The sequence below is a fragment of the Pteropus medius genome, unplaced genomic scaffold, assembly GCF_902729225.1.
Source record: "Pteropus medius unplaced genomic scaffold, Ma_sr-lr_union100, whole genome shotgun sequence".
Taxonomy (NCBI): Eukaryota; Metazoa; Chordata; class Mammalia; order Chiroptera; family Pteropodidae; genus Pteropus; species Pteropus medius.
Genome location: NW_024351730.1, coordinates 4,456,688 through 4,463,542, shown reverse-complemented (window position 1 = coordinate 4,463,542; position 6,855 = coordinate 4,456,688). Strand labels below are relative to the sequence as shown.

General features: G+C 33.7%; 1 pseudogene; it reads right to left on the bottom strand.

The window, feature by feature from the left end:
• Nucleotides 1-4,165: 4,165 nt before the first annotated feature.
• LOC120588450 (uncharacterized) lies at nt 4,166-4,284 on the bottom strand (annotated as a pseudogene).
• Nucleotides 4,285-6,855: the final 2,571 nt, after the last annotated feature.

Here is a 6,855-nt window from a genome sequence, read left to right as displayed (position 1 = left end):
AAATTAAATGTACATATGTTACTTACATTATATTTTTATTGAACAACATTGCCAAAAGGACAAAGTCAACAAAGTTCCCTCTCTCTTGATGTCTGACTTTACTCTCGGGAAAGTTTACTTTAAACTCCGATTTCTTGCCCCATACAAGAGTCCTGATCCTTACTTACATCTCTACATTCTCCTTACTTTGTTCAGACATCTGCTTCAGTTAATAGTAATAACCAAAACTATGCTATAGCAGAAAGAGATCCTGATCCCAATGCCACAAAAAGGAGAATGGACACGGGAAAATGTAGGTCTCTACCTTTCATAGCAATGTATGTGTATGTACAGACAGTGAGGGGTTAAGGCAGAAAGATGATTTCTGGACATCCCGAATTTTATTTGAATTCATTTCCCAACAAAAATATCATTACAAATAATGTTATGATGTTGAGTTATTTTAGTACTAAATCCCATGTTTCATATACATTATAGCCTTTTTATCAATTGTTTAAGGGACCTAACTAAACCCTTAATGATATGTAAATAGAACCATACATTCTGAGTTCTAACAAAAAAATTACAATATTCTTGCATGATTAATAAAAACAATCTGTATTTCAGTAAGTAATAATCTTCGAAGTAATTTTGAAAAATATTTATTTCTGAATTGAGGTTAGATTTGGATTTTCTTGTTAATATCAAAATTACATTTAAGAAAAGAGCATAAACATCTGGAATTAAATAGTATTTGTCTGGGGCAATATCATTTCATCGTGTTACCACTGGGGGAGATCTTAATACATTATAGCTCCAGTGGTGCTGGAGAGCCTCTGTCATTTCAGCCAATGCAGTATGAATTACTAATCAGCAAAGTTTAGGAGAAGCGATATTTACTGAAGTACATTTCAAGAGGGAAACAGGCTACACGGGAGAGGGCTGTAGCCTCTTAGAGGTGGGGAGGTTTGTTTTATATCTGGGCCGTGATGGGAGGTTACAAAGTTGGTGCTAGCTGATTGATGTGTGAGGTCATTTGATTGACAGTTGCCTGTTAGATAACCTATTGTTAACTGTGCATGTACTTTCCCAGAATTCAATTCATTATAATTAGATGCATGAACTTCCAGATGTATCTATGACATTATAATGATGGTATAATGAGGCCAAGGTGAAAAAAAGGTCAGAGAGTTCCTTACTGCATAAGCATTTGTGGCTATCCTAAACTGGTTGCTATGCTATGGTCATTTATTTCCTTGTACTCCAGGATGTAGGAGTACTGTTATTTAAAAAATGAATTTTTTTCTGGGAGGTCTTAGGGACAGCATTTGGGTTGGACTGTCGGTGTTGTCATTTCTATTGTTACAGAGTTGGGCATTCGCTCCCGTGGCTCATGGCTACCTAACTAACAATTGCTTAACTCAAAATAACCAAACTCATAATTTTCAGATTGTGCTACATATAATCCTTTGGGTTCTCTCAAGGATGGCAACATACCTCTTGTGAGAAAAGATCGTAGCAGGCATGCACCTCCTGACTCAGTTACAGCTTAAACCAGAGGAGGTCCTCTGTTACTGGAGAGAAACCCAGACAGCGGCTGAATGTGCAGCCTTTTCAATCAAATGAATTTGAATCTAGACGTGAGCTTTACCACTTAGTGGATGTGGAATCTAAAGCAATTTCCTCACAAGAAAAACAGATGATGACATTTACCTCACAGTGGTTTCTGAGACAACAAATGTATAAAGCACTTAGGCTCGCTCCAGACAAAGATTATCCATTAGATCTAAAATCACTATTACAGTTTATCTGTTTTATAGATTTGGGTCTTTAATAAGATTTCATTTGATTTTAAGAATAATAAGATGAAATGTTTTATAACTTCTAATTTGGAACTGTATCTTTGTTTTAGATACTATGCTTGATAAAAACTGCATACTTAGTAGAAAGCCTGAGTGAAGCATTCATTCAAGTGTGAAAGAGTGTGATAAGATCAGTATACAGGCCATGTAGTAGTAATATTTGTTTACATTTATTGTGAGACCACAACCTATCCCAACACCCCTAACCAATACTATTAGCCAAGCTATGAGTAGAACATGCAGAGCATGGTCACCTCCATGAAACTGCTCTTGTTCCTTTCTTTCTCTCAGTGTGGTTTGGATCTCAAAATAGATAACAGAAAAAAAATTATAAATAATGTCACAAATTTTAATACAAGTGTTTATTAAACATTCTTCATGTAAATTTCTGTTGAAATTAATCTAAGATTTCTAAAGATACTTGAGAAGCTAGAATTTTCTTTCATGTATCCTCTTCCTGGCATAAATCAGTTTCTTTCTGCTCTCAGACCATTATCCTATCACTGAATCATGACTCCTGCCCCAATCTTTGAAAATACTGTAATTTTCATCTGAATACTGCTTTTAATTATCTTTTATTTATTAAAAACTTCTCATTTTTCAAGACCTCTTCAAGTTCTTCAAAACAATTAAAATTTATCATTATCATAAAGTCTTCTTTGATGGCTATAGATAATTGTCTCTCTTATATGAATCGTTCTCACAGTTTGAGTCATGTTACAAATTTAGCCCTTACTATTTTCTCTTTGTTTTGTGCATATTCATTTTGCCTCCCAATTAGATTGCAGATTCCTTAAGGGCAACATTATAAACATATCCCAGATATAAGATAAATGCTTGTCAGTTGATTTCTCAGCAAAGGCTTGAAACTAACCATTAATTTAAGAAGCAGGTTTGTCACCAGTAAAAGGTACTAATAAGCTAAGGATGTTAAACCAGTGTGGTATGCTGCAAGGCCTATTTCAAAAATTTAGCGTACTCGAATCATAAAAAACAACAAAAATTTTTCCATTTACATTATAATCTCATAGTATAATATAGCCATCTTAAATTTTACCCTTGTATGTTAGACTCAACCTAAAATTATATTGGAGAGGTATTTCATCATAAAATATAAAATGGTGGCACATTTTTCCCCAAACCTTTCTGTCCTTTGGATTCTATTTTAATCTCAATATTTTTACCAGTTCGTGATGCCAGTCACTGTGACAATAGAAACAGTGCTAGCTGGCTTTGCCGTACTTGCTCTTCATGGGAACTGGTAAAATAATTATGTCACCTGCTTAGATAGACTTATTGGCATCTTTTGTAATTCTAGCTTGCCAATTCTAAATAAAAAATAAGAATAAAAAACCTCTTCCCAATTATTTCTCAACTTTTTTGAGAGTTTAAGGAGTAAATTTCCACTTGTCATTTGACCATCAGGGCATAACCCTTCTCTCCTGCATTTGTCTGTAGCCCAGGGAGCCATGCTGGACCTGTGGTGCAGCGATAGCCATAGAGTGTAGGACTTCATAAATCCCTGATCTGCTGTTGAGACCACAAGTTGAGACCCTATTTATTGTCATGTGTGTTATATTCCTGTTGAAATAACTGGGTTTGTAGTAAAATTAAGTGAATCCCTTAATGTTTAAGTTATAGTTATTAAAGCTGGTTCTTTGGTTTTAAATGAATCCATAGGAGGAAATGTTATTTTATAGGATTAGAGAGGAAGGAAAAGTAATATGATACTTGGACCTAAGCTGAGTAGAAAAAAAGAAAGGGACTCCTTGTTATTTGTCAAGGTCTTATCTAGGGATTATCAACAAACAGAAGGAGTAACAAACTGGATTTGTAATCATATTTGTTGAAATCTGTAAATGGAGCTGGGGTAAGCAAAGTGATATTTCTTTATGCTGAAACTACTCTGTTTTATATACAGTGTATTGTGTATCCTCCCAAGTTCTTTTATTAAATTATACATTCCTTAAACAAAGGACTCTTCATTTTTTATTACTTTTATGGAGTTCTTACTATTTGCTAGGAACTATTCCTATTAAATCATATCTCATTTATTAATTTACACATTTTGGGTTCTCATTAATATTTTTAACTTCTAATATTTCACTGCTATAGGCTTATCCTCTTAAATATCACTTCTTATTTTACAGTGCAAGTATAGAAGTGATAAAAAATTAGATGATTTCTGCAGGGATAATAAAATAGACCCTATGAATTATTATTACTATTGTTATTATTATTATTATTATTATTATTAATTTTTAGATGAGGCAACCCTTGGTTGACCTCACAGATTGCAAGGATCTTGTCAACTTACAATCCCTTATCTTTTACACCTGGTCTTCCTAGGTGGTTTCCCATCCAAGTACTAACCAGGCCCAACCTTGCTTAGCTTCCAAGATCAGATGGGATCAGGCTTGTTCAAGGTGATATGGCCATAGACCCCAATGAATTATTTGATATCAACTTTTTAATGTCTTCTATCTCTTTCTCATAAAAGTAGAGGGCAAAAGTTGCTCGTGTGTTTGCCATTTCACATTATTTGGATTCTGGACGAGAGAATAAACATTTTATGAGTAAATTTCAACATCTTTTTACCTGTAGAAAATATATCCACTTGTAGTGCCATTTATACCTTTGTCACTGTACTACTTACAAAACAGCTATTCACCTAGATATAACACTATTCTTTGATATCCATAAAGCTTCTGCTTTTGTATTCAGAACTGATTCTTGTCTGCAAAGAATGAGTAAGCCTTTCCTAAACTGAAGATGAATAACAACCAACTTGTCTAAAGCAGTAGGTGTTTAGATGTACTGCTTTAAAAGTATGTTATAGTAAAATGTGAATAATTGTGAAAGGTTTTCCAGAAATCAGTGTGCAAGTCTTTCTGGTGAGCATGATACATTTGTATGTCTTTGGACATCTCAGGTAGAGGAAAATGTCAAGCATCATAAGTGGCAACTTCAAGCAAGTAAGATAAGAACCCACATAAGATGTGTTTATGATTAACTAGAGTTCTAAAAGTTCTAATTTTATGGGCAAGGAATACGTTTAGGATTGACTATACAGCCACATTTCTATCCCTAAACATTAAACATAACATAGAATATTTTCCCCTATATTTTCTATGCTTTTATTTTACTACTCATATTTCCAGCAGAAACCCTGTTTATAGTTTAACTGAAGTCTCAGATATAGTCCTTTTTGCTTTCCTATTAAGATAGTTTCCAGAGAGTTCTTTGTGTAAAAGAGAGTTATGACACTTCTAGTCATCATAAAATAATATGAATTAAGTTAATCATCTGCATTTTCTCCTACAGGTAAGAGACCATATAATTTTTATACAAACTAGGAAAAAATTTAGAGTAAAAAAAAGGAGTTGTTAAGTTATTCCAGAACAAGTATAATTGGGACTGTTCAAGAAAAAGTAGTATGTATAATTGCTTTACTCCATAGTTCTGGCTGAGCAAAATTGAGTCAAGAAAAGTTTTTTATTGGAAAAATGAAAACCAAGTAACATTATATACTGAAGTATTTGAGGGATCCACAAGCCCTTTCCTAAGGTAAGAGGTATAAATATGAGACTTATGACTGTATAGCAATCCTGGAGTAGGTAGGACAAAGATGTGGGACAAAGTTAAAAAAAAAAAAAGATAGTAAAATACGAAAAGATAGGAACCAGGGTGAGGTTATGATGGTATGAGATGACAATAAGGTCAAGAAAAAAAAAAAAAGATTATGGGATCTGCATCAAACATAGCAACTCCAAACTATGAAGTGAACAAAGGATAGTTGCCAAGGAAATTGTAGCAGCATTTTATCATTATTTGAATGTGTCTTTGAAAACTAAATACAGACCTTTCAGGTAATCTGGACTGAATCATAAAACAAGTTATTTTTAAATTTATTCCCAAACAGGTTCATGCAAAAGATAACTGCAGCCCTCTTCCCAGAACACACATGAGTAGGGAGAGTAATATAGACAGCAAAGGAGAGGTTCCCTCTCTGCCCAGCCATACCTGTGGTGTGTAGAAGAGCATCTCTAGCACATAGCCAGAGCAGTGGCTGAAGTGGCTGCAGTATGCGAGAAGAAAAAGCAGAGAGATGATGACCAAGCTTGCCTTTGATTCACTATGGTAAAATAGCATGAAAGAAAAAGAGGAAGAAGCACTGAAGAACTATGTCCATGTTCATGATATTTTAACATACAGTATCATCACTCTATGATACAAATGGACCTATTCATTTTCTAAGGTAAAGCATAAGTTGGCAATTCCTACTTCACTCTCTTTGTTAAGATAGTCGACAGTATAATCATCCATAATGAAAGCAGCAGCAAAATAAGTTGTGCAAATTATGATTTCTCCGTAACTCGACATTTCTATTTTCTGTAAATAATGAGATAGTAGCTTATGATTTAGTAGTTTATGATTTAGAGTACACTCTCTTCACATCACACATATCTCCATTTAACAAGGTAGTTTGAAACTTGTCCTGCTCTACTAGAATTAGTTTGATTTTGTCAATACCAAAGGAATTGCATTGCTTAGAGTGAAGCAAGAATTGGCATTCCATTTTATAAATTAGAAAACAGAGGTTTATAATTATAAAGTAGTTTTCCAAGGTCAAGGAAGCAGTAAATGATGATGTTGGAACTCAAGATATATCGTTTGATTTTAATAGCATATCCTTCCCACAATTCCAAAATACCATTTCAGATATAACTTATTACTAGAATAGATAGAGCTCAAAATATTTTAGGTGAAGAAAGAAATTATTTTAAAACCAGAAGTAAGGCACTCTATTTTGGAATTATGGGATAACTAATTTAAGCACAGTAAGCCTGTACTCTCCTATTTGTCTCTAACTATGTTTTTCTTCATGTGTGCCTAAGTCTGTGTGTATGTGTGTGTATGTTTCTAAAATTAGGGTAAAAAATTTTGGAGTCATTGTCAACTAAGTAATTAATCTTTCTTATTAAAAACAATATGCTTCCATTTTTCTGTATTA